Below are 14,891 nucleotides of genomic sequence, written 5' to 3'. Positions count from 1 at the left end.
TTCTGGAACTCTATCATCAAGAACAGAGACATCCAAAATCATAGGAGAGTGACAGATAACACACACCAGCTCAAATCCACTTCAACTGAAAGTGACAGGTTATGTCTACTCATAGTTCATTAATCCAAACAGGATGCAGGTTAGGGAATGGTAAGTAGAAATGAACGCCAGCATTAGGTGCAGCAACTTAAGATCGGATATTGAAGTACCTGGGTTGAAATTCCAGATTCTTATTGGGGCACACCCTGAGAGGCAGCAAGTGATGGCCCAGGTGGTTGGGTCCCTGTTACTCATGTAGGAGACCCAAACTGAGCTCTAAGCACTGGCTTTTGTCTGGTGTGGCCCAGTTGTTGTGATCATTTAGGGAGTTAAGTAACAGGTGGACAACCTTTTTCTGTTTGTCTCTATCTCCATCTTTCAAATTAGAGAAAGTTAAGAAGTAAAAAGGAACATTGGTGAGCACTACTTGTTTCTGCCATTTAACCTAAACTAAAAGATATGCAATTTTAAAATCCATTATACATAGAAGAGTTAACAGAAGTCAGATATCTACCATAAAATGTTTCCTGAATGAGTCCTCAACCTCGTATTAGACACTGTTGGAAAACATAAGTTAAAACACAAATTCTATTCATAAAAGAACTGATATTTACCATCTAGATAAGGAGTTAACAGAAAATATATCAAGAATTTAAAATTTTTGGTGGCACAGAAACTAAAACGTAATATTAAAGAGAGAGCTCATGAATAATTAGAATGGGCTTCATAAGGAAGGCAGGTGTGAGTTTTTCCCTAAAGGATGGGGGCTGGGGTTTATAAAAGAGTAGGGGAAAAGAAAGCAATTAGAAGCAATATGATGGGCTTTGGGGAGAGTGAACATGAGAATGAGCATGACATATTCAGAGAACTTTAAGGAAATGGACATAATTAGAGTACAGAGTACATTTTGAGAAATCATGGTAAAGAAGATTTAAAAAGGTAGAACAGAGAATCCTATAAACTACACAGAGAAACTTAGAATTGATACAGTAGAAAGCTGGGAAACGTTTAGAGTTCTTTAACAAAATGCTGAGATCTATTTGTCTAAGAATTATATTTCACCTATTCCATGAGGATGCAAAATGGCAAACATTGTAAAATACAAGCCGGCGCCGTGGCTCAATAGGCTAATCCTCCACCTTGCGGCGCCGGCACACCGGGTTCTAGTCCCGGTTGGGGCGCCGGATTCTGTCCCGGTTGCCCCTCTTCCAGGCCAGCTCTCTGCTATGGCCAGGGAGTGCAATGGAGGATGGCCCAGGTGCTTGGGCCCTGCACCCCATGGGAGACCAGGAAAAGCACCTGGATCCTGGCTCCTGCCATCGGATCAGCGCGGTGCGCCGGCTGCAGCGGCGGCCATTGGAGGGTGATCCAACGGCAAAGGAAGACCTTTCTCTCTCTGTCTCTCTCTCCCTGTCCCCTCTGCCTGTCAAAAAATAAAAAAAAAAAAAAATAAAAAAAAAATAAATAAAAGTAAAATACAACAGAAAATTAGGCATTGATGAATAAAACCTACCAATGTTGTCTGATGAATTTAATGAACTTAATGAATGAAACAGAAGGAAGAGATAATGGGCTACACACTACTTGAGACAACAGCTGGGCAGTGATTGCTTGTCTGTGGTGTAAGTTTCACTCTGCATTTCCTTACTTAAAACAAAAAGGGAAATAGATTAGATTAAATATTTTTCAGTGGTTGGATCAAAAGAAAACGGCTGTCACTCATAATGAATCAGGGTAAGGGCGAAGTGAGAGGAAGATCCAACTGGCATTTCTCGGCAAGGTGAGTTGGAAGGACTGACAGGGGAAGCCAGGAGGAGAAAGCTCTGTGAAGTGTACCACACCGTTCAGAGCAATGCACATCCAAACCACCGAAAGTGTGGTGTGGAAACAACCAGTGCTAGACACTGCCCTTTGTGGGTGTATTGTGAATATTTAGGAATCCATAAATATTCTCTGGGAGGTGTTACTAGAGGCAGTTGAAGGTGTTCTAGAATCTTCACAAAGAAAACAAGCCATCACTGAATCTGAAACCTAGACCCATTTACTCAGTGTACTGACATTGCCACAAATGCAGTTTCCTTTCTTTCAAGTCATGCCTTCTCTGTCTGCCAAGGGACAAAACACCAGAGTTGCTAAAGCTTCAATTATGCTAACACTGATTATCCAGACAAAATAGATAGCTTCCATGAATAATTTAACTTACCACTGGGTCAGCATTGTGACAGACCAGGTTAAGCCATCACCTGGGATGTCAGCTTCCCATAAGTGTGCTGGTTAATGTACCAGCTGCTCCACTTCCAATCCTGCTCCCTGCTAATGGCCTGGGAAAGCAGCAAAAGATGGACCAAGTGCTTGGGCCCCTGAACCCATGTGGAAGACCCTGCAAAATCTCCTGGCTCCTGGTTTTGGCCTGGCCCAGCCCTGGGCACTGTGGTCATTTGCAAGGCAAATCAGCAGATGGAAGATCTTTATCTATCAATCTATCTCTCCCTCTCTTTCTCTCTGTAACTCTGCCTTTCAAATAAATAAATATTTTTTAAAAACTTACTAATTGTATTGCTTAAAGAACCCCAAACTTCATTCAGAAAAAAATCACACAATATTAAATCTACAAGAAACCTTTAGTGGTATCACATACAGCCTCTCTTCATGTAATGCCACATCTAAATCCTTATTATGACTGCTATTGGAAAAGAAGATAGCATAGACTCTAATTCATGTTAAGATACTATAGAATATATATATATATAAATATTTACAGATTGCTATTTTTATAAAGAAATACAAGTAAAAGTACACTCTTAATACTATAGAATAGAGAACCAATACAAAAAAAGTTTTAAAATGCCTAACAACCACAAAAACCATCATTCTTAAAATTTTTAAGGAAATTAAATGAAGAAAATGAAGGTAAAATAGTAAATTTTCTAACACTTCCCCTTGATGCTCACTATGTTCCTTTTTCAAATTCCTAAAACATTGTAATATGTATTTTTGTGTAATCACCATACATACTTGTTTTAGAAAAGTGTGCTATTAAGAAATATGTATTCCTACAGCACAGGGGTGCACACCACAAACCCCAGTGAGTTTGCTTCTATGGGGGCTTATCCAGCCCTGTGGAACTGGAAGGAAGAGGAAACACAAAACCAAGCCTTAGTGGTGGTGCTGCTCACTCTGGCAGAGGTCCTGCTGCTTCCTCCACCACGAACTTCCTTCCTCTCCAGCCTTAGTGTGCTGGAGCACCTCAGTGGCCTGAGCTCTGCAAGTACAATTGTGGATGAGGCCCAGAATATGTGGGCAACTGGTCAGGGACATGGAGTCTGGAGGGAGCCAATCACACTCCAAGTGTAAAAAACTCTACCAGGTGAGGAGTAGATAGATGTGCATAATCAATGTGTCTGTCTGTGTCTACTGACGGTGCTATAAACACCTCCCAGATACCATTTCAAGAGAAAGAGACACTGGTTACATCAAAACCATTGTTTTAGACGTTGTTAACATCTGTTGGAGCACAAATCTGTCCTGTTAGATAATGAGAAGCAACAACATATTATGTATTGCTTAAATGATCTAGATTTGTTCAAGGTGCCCAGCTTCTCTGGGAAAGAGCACATGAGAAGAAACACAATGATGTACAGAAACATGGCAGTAATTACTCTGCAGGAAATGTTCAACTCAGGCACATCTGTTTGTGAGAATAGGTGTGACTGTGAAGGTGGGAGAGAGCAAAAGGACCCTGTACAGGAGCTATCTTTCCTCTTCACATTTGGTTTCTAGGTTATTTTGGAGGCCCGGTTGCGCCACTTCCGATCCAGCTATCTGCTCTGGCCTGGGAAAGCAGTGGAAGATGGTGCAAGTCCTTGGACCCCTGGGTCCATGTGGGAGACCCGGAAGAAGCTCCTGGCTCCTGGCTCCTGGCTGCAGATCGGCACAGCTCTGGCTGTTGTGGCCAATTGGGGAGTGAACCATCGGATGGAAGACCTCTCTGCCTCTTTTCACTCTCTCTGAAACTGTGACTTTCAAGTAAAATAAATATTAAAAAAAAAAAAGTAGTAGCAGTGAACTGACAGATACTCCACCCACCCTGGGTCATGATGATGGTACAGGTGAACATTTCAGGCAATTGGGGGGATAAGATTCAGTTTCAGATGAACATTCTATAGAATTTGAAGTGGATTCTCTCAATTCTGAAGATTAGAGCCTTAATGAAGGACAAGAACTCTAAGGTGAAAATGATGAAATCTATTATTTACTTTGTATCAGGCAGTAAGTCTGAAGGTCTGATTCAACTGAAAATGTCCTAGAGTTTCCTTAACTGATGAGTAGAAGCATACTTCATGCAACAAAATGAATTTTCATTCCCTCCCACTGCATTGCGACAGATGTTGTATCCTACCTGAGAATTGGCTTCCTGAAGATAAAGGGGAAATCTCTGAGAAAGCCAAAATCAAAACCTCAGCATAAACAGAAAAAGGGCTTTGACGTTTCTGGTTACAACAGAGATAAAAGGTGAATGATTCCAAAGAGTCATGTGTTAAGGAAAATGTTAAAATCATACAAGCCTCCAAGTCACAATGTGAGGACTATTCTCAGCCATAAACTTCCAATAACGTTATTTACAACAGCCAAGAAGATCTCAAAGGGTTTGAAAAGGAAGAAACACAAGACAAGGAAGAAAGTATGGTATCCAGTTTTCTTCTTAATGCTTTTGAAACTGTATGCTTTGGCTAGGTCCACCTAAAATTTTTGCACCAACCATGGCAAATACTACTTCTTATATCTTGCTTTATGTGCAAAGAAGCTAAAGAAAACAAATAAGCTCTGCCCAATATTTAAACAATTAATTTAAATACGTATGCTAACTTATTTCAAGTTAGTTGATCTGTCCATAAAAATAGAATTGCACATTTCTAATTACATAAGCCTAAAACTTTGAACAATATGGACTTTATGTTTGTTTTCATACATTGAAACAATAAAGTGATCCAGGCCATGTAAACTTTTTCTCATCAGTGTAATTTGCCTATTATAGGAGAGGGGAATAGTGAGTATTTATTTTCTTTCAGAAATTTTCACTTGTGTTTATTTTTTACCTTTTTTTTTTTTTTTGGACAGGCAGAGTGGACAGTGAGAGAGAGAGACAGAGAGAAAGGTCTTCCTTTGCCGTTGGTTCACCCTCCAATGGCCACCGCACTGATCTGATGGCAGGAGCCAGGTGCTTCTCCTGGTCTCCCATGGGGTGCAGGGCCCAAGTACTTGGACCATCCTCCACTGCCCTCCCGGGCCACAGCAGAGAGCTGGCCTGGAAGAGGGGCAACTGGGACTAGACCGACCGGGACTAGAACCTGGTGTGCCGGCACTGCAAGGCGGAGGATTAGCCTAGTGAGCCACGGTGCTGGCCTATTTTTTACCTCTATTTTTTAAAGTAATATGAAGTCAGCGACGCAGCTCACTAGGCTAATCCTCCACCTGCGGCGCTGCCACCATGGGTTCTAGGCCCAGTTGGGGCGGCAAATTCTGTCCCAGTTGCTCCTCTTCCAGTCCAGCTCTCTGCTGTGGCCCGGGAGAGCAATGGAGGTTGGCCCAAGTGCTTGGACCCTGCACCTGCATGGGAGACCAGGAGAAAGCACCTGGCTCCTGGCTTCAGGCTTCAGATCCACGTAGCATGCCGACTGTGGCGGCCATTTGTGGGGTGAACCAACAGAAGGACGACCTTTCTCTCTGTCTCTCTCACTGTCTAACTCTGCTTGTCAAAAAAAATATAATAGTAAAGTAATTTGAGGTAGCTACATAGCTCATCCTCTACCCTTACAACTCAGATTTAAATAGTTTCTACTTTCTCTTAAATGTGAAATATCTAGGTTTTTTAAAATATAAATAGAACATTTAAGTGTAACTTATTTAGTACTTTTATATAAGGAGAAAGTTTTTATGAAAGATTTAATATTTAAATTTAGATACTTTTAAGTCCTCAGATCCTTGGTCTCTCTGTCCACAGGCTGTTAAAATAATCTTTGGTAGTTGAATCTAGCTCTATGTAAGTAAAAACCTACTTCTTATTCCTAAGCATTTCTGATATGTATAATAAGTGATGGGTGGGTAATGACATCTTTGAGAACAACTGTCATTTATCCACAGTTTCTTTTTAATGATCTCTAGTAAAATGTGAAATTGTCCTGGAAGTCTAATCAACTATACCAGGCCTTTCCCACACCTAGCTTCAGAATTTTCTGGCATTTATTATTTCTTTCAAGTTGAAAAATAATTGTAAGACACTTCTTTTCAAAAGATTTATTTATTTAATTGAGAGGTAGAGTTACAAACAAAGAGGAGAGACACAGAGAGAGGTCTTCCATCTGCTAGCTCACTCCTCAAATGGCTGCAACAGCTGGAGCTGGGCCGATCTGAAGCTAGAAGCTTGGAGCTTATTCTAGGTCTCTCATGCAGGTGCAGAGGCTCAAGCACTTGGGCCATTATTTTACTGTTTTCTCAGGCCATAGCAGAGAGCTGGATCAGAAGTGGAGCAGCCGGGACATGAATCAGCACCCATATGGAATGCCAGCATTGCAGGTGGAGGCTCAGCCAACAACACTACAGTGCCGATGCCTGTAAGACACTTTGAAGTACCATTTTTGGCTGGGTTACATGACTGCTGGTAGCTACCTGGGTTTCAGAAGTTTCCCTAAGGCCAGTTAAGAAACCAGTTTCACCAGAAAGAGTAATTCAGAAATTTGATTAACAGAACTATTCACTTGAGAGCTAGCAGGAAAAGGTAACAACTTCTCTAAATTATCCAAAAATTATGCATCACTTTCCTTCAAGAATGACAGGTCAGAGCATGGGATTCTAATCTCTCAACTTGTGCAGATTAACTTCTTGATTTATCTTAAAATTTGAAGCAAAATGGTGAAAATAAGCACCTTGATTAAAGACCCCAGTATTTTTCTCTCATGTTTGGCAGTTATACATACTCATGTGAGGAAGTAAAATGAACTGGATTGTAAATTTAAAATAGAACCGAGAGATAATTTTGCACAGCAACTGTGTGTGCCAATTCCTAACAGTGCATGGTTCATTTAAACTTCAAATCAAAAGCCACACAGTATGCATAATCCAATAGGAAACAAATGGCTGAAGGGATCAGTACTTTAGTTTTGTGTGCCTCAAGTGCAGTAAAGCTTTATCAATTTAGGATTTATACTACTTCACCCAGAACTAAGTAGAATCTATCCCTTCTGAAGACTGTTGGTAACATGATATAAATGAAATACATGGAGGGTCCATGGAAGTAATGACTACGCTACTTATACAACAATCAGCTCTGCAAAAGGAGACTTGTTCTACTCATTTGTGGACAACTAACATAGTCGTGAGTGTATACATACATCATATATTGATTTAGAATTTATGAAATGGGGCTGGCGCTATGGCATATGCCATCTGTGGTGTGGGCATCTCAGATGGGCATCAATTCAAATCTCGTCTGCTCCACTTCCAATCCAGCTCCTTGTTAATACATCTGGGAAAGCAGCAGAGGATAGCCCAAGCAAGCCCTTGGGTCCCTGAGCCCATGCAGGAGATCTGGAAAGCTACCAGCTCCAGCCAGTGTGGCCATTTGGTGAGTGAACCAGCAGGTGGAAAATCTGTCTCTCCTTCCCTCTTTCAAATAAATAATCATTTTTTTAAATTATGAAATGTTTGATTTAAAAAGAAATACACTTGAGTTTAGTAATTGGGAATAACAACTGGCTTGATCTTCCCTAGAATAAGAAGGAAAGCAAATTTCAAAATCTGTTCAACCAAGAAAACACAAATGACCAATTAATTACAATAAATTTCACAACAGCAAATCATGACCTTCTCAGTGACTTCAACCACTCTTCATGATTTCCGATAATTAACTAAGTCAAAATTCTTCATTCATAAATACAATATTCTTCCTTGGAATAAATGTGATTATCTAAAAAATGGATCCTAGACTGTGGATATGTGAATTTACTAAAAACATCCTGGCATGATTGGGACTGCTTTAAAAGAAAAGGGACTAATCAATCTATTGTAATACCTATAGGCCATGCCACATCAAGGCAGAGAGGCTTCACAGCTTTGACAAGTTTACAAAATGACTTTCTACAATGAAAAAGAAAGCATGAATTCAAAGAAATATGAAAGTTATAATTGAAAGCTATGTTTCCTTCCACTTAAATAATAAGATCTTACATTCATTTGAGAATCTTTAAACAATGGAGTAACACTGAGATTGTGTCAGATTAAATTAAATATAGCAATGTAAGCTTTTTTTTTAACTTTCCTTCTTTTTTCTTTTCTCATTTTTTTGGTTGTTTCATGATTTCATCAGTTTTACTCATTTACTTAAAATAAAAGTTCTAGGAAATACAGACAACTGGTAAAAATGCACAAGAAAAAATCACTTAGCTAAATGTACTTATGGATAATTTTTAAATAATTAAATAATTGTCAACAGAGGCAGTACAGTGTAATCAGGAATATGCAGCTTGACATTTCCAAGTGCACATTGTCTATCTGACCTGCATAGTTCATAGTGAAACATCAGTGACAATCAAGTTAATAAGAATTTAGATGTATTTGAACTACCTATTGTTGCATTGGTAACTTATGACAGCTTCTTTGTAAGCATCACAATTATAATTTTCTAAAAGTACACTGCTATTTTGATTATGTAAGAATTATGAACATAAATGGTCTTCTACTAATATATTATAAATAAGCAGGTATTTTATTCAAAAAGAAACCACAGGAAGAAAATGTGGAAATACATGGTAAGATTGTCAGTTACTAATTTATAAACTGATAAGTTCCAAATGTTTTAACTTCATATCAGTCTTTCTAAGAATCCATCTTATCTAAAATTATGTTAACTTCACTATATGATCTAGTAATGGCCAAAATAATATCATTTTTAATGTGAAATTTTTTGGAGGTCTTGAGTTATTGATGCATAGCATAGTAAATCTGTAATTAGCTTCGGAATTATCAAAATTTCCAACACGCCTCTAGTATCTCAGTGCTGTCAGAATGCCATAATAAATCAATAAATTCTAATTTTTTTCAAACAGTTGTCTTGTTGAGACTAAAGTTTAATTGTCAACAACTAAGGTAAAGAAAATCCCTTCTAATAAGAGACAGTTTGCCAACACCCATGAAAAGAGTGACTCTCACTCTGACATTCAGAAATGAACTTATTGTAAAAAGCATTTTTCATTTATGTATTTATTCAACATGCTATAAGAGTTTACACATATATGTATATATAACAAATGTACATATAACATTAACTTGTGCCTAATATTGACATATATATGCATATAAATATATTACTGATTTATTTAGATTTTATACTCTTACTATGTAGAGACTATACTACATTGACCGTAAGTATTGAATATGCATGTGATGAGAAGAGATGGCTGGGAATCATGACCTCAGATATTCAAATACATATCAGTATATCAAATATATTTTTACCCCTAGGTACTTCCCAAGGAATCCATTTTTCTACTACCTACAGTTTCATGAATTCTACTTCAACTTTGTGGAGTATACAGCATGCACAATATATAGAAACACATTTTTTAAATTTTGTATTATAACCCTGCAGAAATAATGAAACCTGTCAATATTTTTTCTAAGAATAGGTCTTACTGTATTTTAAATTTTAATACAACAGATATTTTTCAACTAATCTCTTCTCTCTGCCAGCCCTTATTCTTATAATGTTCCTAATAAAATCTGGCATTTTGATGCAGATTGTACATTACACAAAAGATAACAGATGAGCTTATCAGCTGTTTTATGGTTGCAAGGGTAAATTTATTGATAAAATTATGCAACATGAACTAACCTAACTTTTGTCAGTAACATCTAACTATATCAGTTTTCTGACTAACTACCTGTTTAAGGTACAATGAAACAAAATATTTCAGTACATTAAAACAATGGGCATTGGTTAAAAGGCTCAGAAAATTTCTTTTCCACAAACTTAGAAATGGTTTATTTTAATTTTAGTGTTTTAACTTCCAATATATTTTTCTTAGAACCTCTCCTTTAATAATGTTTGCATCAAAATGTACTTATTGTGCCATCTTCAGGACATTTTTAGAAAATAGTTCCATGGAGTAAGTTACAATTTACTATTCTTGGTGGTTTTTAAAATTATTAGGAAGATTTATTTGTGTATATTTATTTTAAATTATAAAATATATTGGCTAAAATTCTGTACAGCAAAATAATTCAAACTTATCAAAAATAGACATCAAAAATATAAGTAAAAACACACATATGCATACTTATACTTCAAAAGTACTTTATAGTTTCCAATGTACTTATATAATATTTATTTAGTATTTATATCATTCCCATGAGTGGTTATAGCAAAAACTAGTAAAGCCTTTTCAAATGAAGAGACTCAGATCTAAAGACATAAGTTTGTCTGCCGTTTCAAAGTTATTGAACCATACAGCCAAGATTGAAGCCCAAATCATTGTACTTGAAGTAAAAAATTATTTCCACTATCATAGTGATTTATATTATCTTTACAATCAATACAGATAATATATGTAATTCTTAATTATTCTTGTTCAATAAATTTCTTAAAATATGTGTACTGAGGGGACAGCATTGTGGTTTAGCAGATAAAATGGCTGCCTGCAATGCCAGCATCCCATATGAACACTGGTTTAAGTCCTAGATGCTCTTCCTCTGATCCAGCTCCCTGTTAATATGCCTGGGAAAGCAGAAGATGTCCAAGCACTTGGGCCCCTGCCACTCACATGGGAGAACCAGATAGAGTTTCTGGCTTCTGACTTTGGCTTGACCCAGCCCTGTCTGTTGCGAACATTTAGGGAGAGAACGAGTGGATGGAAGATCTGTCACTATATCCCACTTTCTCTGTTTCTCTCCCTCTTTCTCTCTGTCATTCAAAAAAATATATGTATAGGGGCCAGTGTTGGGTGCAGTGAGTTAATCCTCCGCCTGTGGTGCTGGCATCCCATATGGGTGCCAGGTTCTAGTCCCGGCTAATCCTCTTCCAGTCCAGCTCTCTGCTGTGGCCAAGGAGGGCAGTGGAGGATGGCCAAGTCCTTGGGCCCCTGTACCCACATGGGAGACCAGAAGGAAGCACCTAGCTCCTGGCTTCAGATTGGCGTAGTACGCTGGCCGTAGTGGCCATTTGGGGGGTGAACCAACGGAAGGAAGACCTTTCTCTCAGTCTCTCCTTCTCTCACTGTCTAACTCTATCTGTCAAAAAAAAAAAAAAAAAAACCTCTGAAGAGGCAGAAAAAAAAATAGAAAAAAAAAAACAAGAACTTTCTGCCTCTGCCTCTTATTGTCTGTAATTCTCTCTCTCAAATAAATAAATACAATCTTTTTAAAAATATGTATAATGAAATTAGGATAACTCCTAGATATGGTGATCATATATCAGAGAACTAGACTTTTATACATATAGCTCAATTCTTTCAACATTTCTGAACTTATTAAAGAAGAAATTCATAATGAAACAAGGATATGATCTGATCAACAGAAAATTAAAGAATTACACACATCAGTTCACACACCACTACAATACAAAAAATAAAATTGTTCACATGATAAAACCAGAATATACAAAGACAATGTTGCTGTTTTTACGCCTGCCTTCCTGTTATCCTAATGAGAAGGAAAGATTATTATCCTCACAAAGAGAAATATAGGCTTAGACTTTCAGGTACATTTTACCAGCTTGGTGAAAGACAAAGCTAGAATTCAATCCTATGTATTTTTTTTAAGATGTATTTGTTTATTTGAAAGACAGAGTTACAGAAAGAGAGAAAGACAGAGATCTTCCACCTGCTGATTCACTCTCCAAATGGCTGCAACAGGCCAAAACCAGAGCCAGGAACTTCCTCTGGGTCTCCACGTGGGTGGCAAGGGTCCAATCACTTGGACCATCCAGGGCTGCTTTCCCAGGCGTATTAGTGGGGAGACGGGTCAAACTGGAGAAACCATGCTGGCACCCATATAGGATGCTGGCATTGCAAGCATCAGCTTAACCTGCTGTGCCACAGTGCAGGTCGCTGAACCTGTGTGTTCCGAATGTAAGTCTCATGTGTTTTCTAGGATGCAGGTAAAATGAGCTGTTTCTAAGGAAGTGAAAACTTTGATTGTGATTCTCACACTTATGTTTCATGTTTACCTTTGAACCACTGGGTCAGGAGTGCCATTCTACTTCATATACCAATCTCAGGTGATCTGTTATGTATTGTCCATGCTGGTACATTGATATAGATATTGAGTGACTGAAGTGCCTATTTAATGAAACAATACATAGGCTTATTATATTGCTATATACTGATATTTCCTGCTCTGTTCCATTCAATTCTATTCTACACTATACCTTTCTGGTTTTGAAAAAAATAATAATAAAGCTGGTTTAGTCAACTATGCTAAGTTCAGATTTCATGCCTAAGTCTGAATTTTTTTTTAAATTTATTTATTTATTTAATTGAAAGGCAGAGTTACAGAGAGAAAGGAAGAAACAGAGAGAGATCTTTCATCTGCTAATTCACTCCCCAAATGGCCACAATGGCCAGGGCTGGGCCAGGCTGAAGTCAGGAATCATGAGTTACTTCTGGGTCTCCCACATAGGAGGCAGGGGCCCAAATCTTGGGCCACTTTCCACTGCTTACCAAGCCATTAGCAGGGAGCTGAATAGGACGTGGAGCAGTCAGGACAAGAAACCAGTGCCTACATGGGATGCTGGCATCATAGGCAGCTGCTTTATCTGCTACACCACAACACTGGCCCCTCCAATAATGAAACTTACTGCTTGTAGAGTATGGCAGCCACAGTGTCAGGACTCATACTGCAGAAGGCAAAAGAATACTGAAGCAGACAGCTTTTTAGAGGAAAAAATTATAGACTAGGACAAATTATCCTAAAAGGAACTAGTGAAAAGCAAGCCTTTAGGCTCCTCCATGCTTACACATACACTTCTGGTATACTTTGGGGGAAGTATCATCCTCTGCAAAGCTGCTCTTGTTGCTTAAGCAGATCAATTTGCATTTGCACATAAAGGAATGGCAGTGGGCAAACAGGAGACCTGCAAAATCCTACCTCTCCTTGAAATAAAATTACTTAGACACATTGCTTTTAAGGAAAAATTTCTCTTAGCATAAAGCCCAAATAAAGTAATGAGAAATAAAAGTGTAATTCAATAGTAAGTTTATGCATTTACTTTTAATGACCTGTTTTCAAAAGGATTTGAGAAAACTTCAAAAGGAATTAAACATTTTTTTCAAAGTAATTTGAAGTTAAGTGCATTTGTAACTAAACACTTAGAATCATATAAGAGTTGATTCAATGTGAGACTGGTATGTGAAAGAATAATGGACTGCTGAGTTCAAGGTCTTTAGACACAGGCAGACATAATATTACTTTGGTGAAGAAACCTGTTGTTATCTCTATCAACCATTTAAATGAATGAAAAATTGAGGCATCTTTACTATTATTGTGAGCAAAATGAAGGCTAATCCCATGTAATGGTTAAACAAATAATACTAGGGAAAATATTCATTGATTCATGCCTTCACATTATATATATAGTGGTGATGGCCAAAGTAATTGTGTTCCTACAGCCCACATGGGAGACCTGTATTTAGTTGTTGAGTCAGTTTTTGGCCCATCACAGTCCTGGCTATTCAGACCATTTAGGGAATGAATCTGAGGATGAAATTCATTCATTGATATTCTCTCCCTCTCTCTCCATCTCCCTCTTCCTCTCTCTTTCTCTCTCTTCCGATCAAATATTGTTAAACTGTATCTTAATTTTGTCAAAAGAAAATACCAATGAGCACTGTCTTACAGCATCAAATAAACACTTTGAGTTGAAAAATAATTTATGAATATTATTTTGGAAAGTAACATCAATATCATTTTCTGATAACCTTTGGCATCAAAATATTATGAAACAGACTCACTGATTATTAAAAGCTATGTAATGCTTAGTTTTCTGTTACATCCCACACACTCCAGTGACAATAGCTTTTCCCTATAAAATGGTTCAAATATATGTCAATAAATACTCAAATGAGTTTGTACCATGCTTTGAATTGAGAAATGTAGTAAATTTTGAATAACAGCTTTACTACAAATATAAAATATGTTTAAACAAATGATAGAACATTCATTGAACATTAAATTATTTGAATTAATAATCTCTATCATTTAATTATATATTCAATTGTATATATTTTATTGGCTTTATAGAAGCAACAAGACTACACGAAGCAGCTTGCCAACTGTAACCTTATAAAAAAAAAGACACTGTTTCACCACTTACAACCACAATTCTTAAAAATGTTCTTGACAGCCTTTTTATTAAAAAGGTTCCAGTATATCATATATCATAAATACTGCAGTAAAGGGGAAAGAAAAGATATAAGAAGGAATTTTTCATGCAAAAGTTGATTTTGAAAACATGAGAAAGGAGACTATGGGATATGCCTGGGCATGTGAATGTGTGTATATCAGTACACTGGCCTATTAATCAAATGCATATCTATTAATCACTATATTCATTTTAAAACCATTTCATTAGATATATTACAGAAGACCAATTTTTTAACATTTAAAGTTCTGGCAGTTGGCATGTACATATATCTGTAAAATCTCTATAATTAAACACAATACCAGACTTCAAGACATACTATAGGGCAGTTGTAATCAAAACAGGCTGGTACCAGCACCAAACTAGACGTGTAGACCAATGGAACGGAATACAAATCCCAGAAATTAATTTGCACATCTGCAACCAACTAATGTTTGACAAA

General features: G+C 37.5%; 1 pseudogene; it reads left to right on the top strand.

Moving 5' to 3' along the window:
* The first annotated feature begins 3,084 nt into the window (after nt 1–3,084).
* Nucleotides 3,085–4,978, top strand: LOC100352739 (E3 ubiquitin-protein ligase Mdm2-like; annotated as a pseudogene).
* The last annotated feature ends 9,913 nt before the right edge of the window (nt 4,979–14,891 follow it).

This window comes from Oryctolagus cuniculus, chromosome 2 (genome assembly GCF_051225735.1).
Source record: "Oryctolagus cuniculus isolate XC-2025 breed Fujian yellow rabbit chromosome 2, ASM5122573v1, whole genome shotgun sequence".
NCBI lineage: Eukaryota > Metazoa > Chordata > Mammalia > Lagomorpha > Leporidae > Oryctolagus > Oryctolagus cuniculus.
This window is presented reverse-complemented; position numbering and strand designations above follow the sequence as displayed.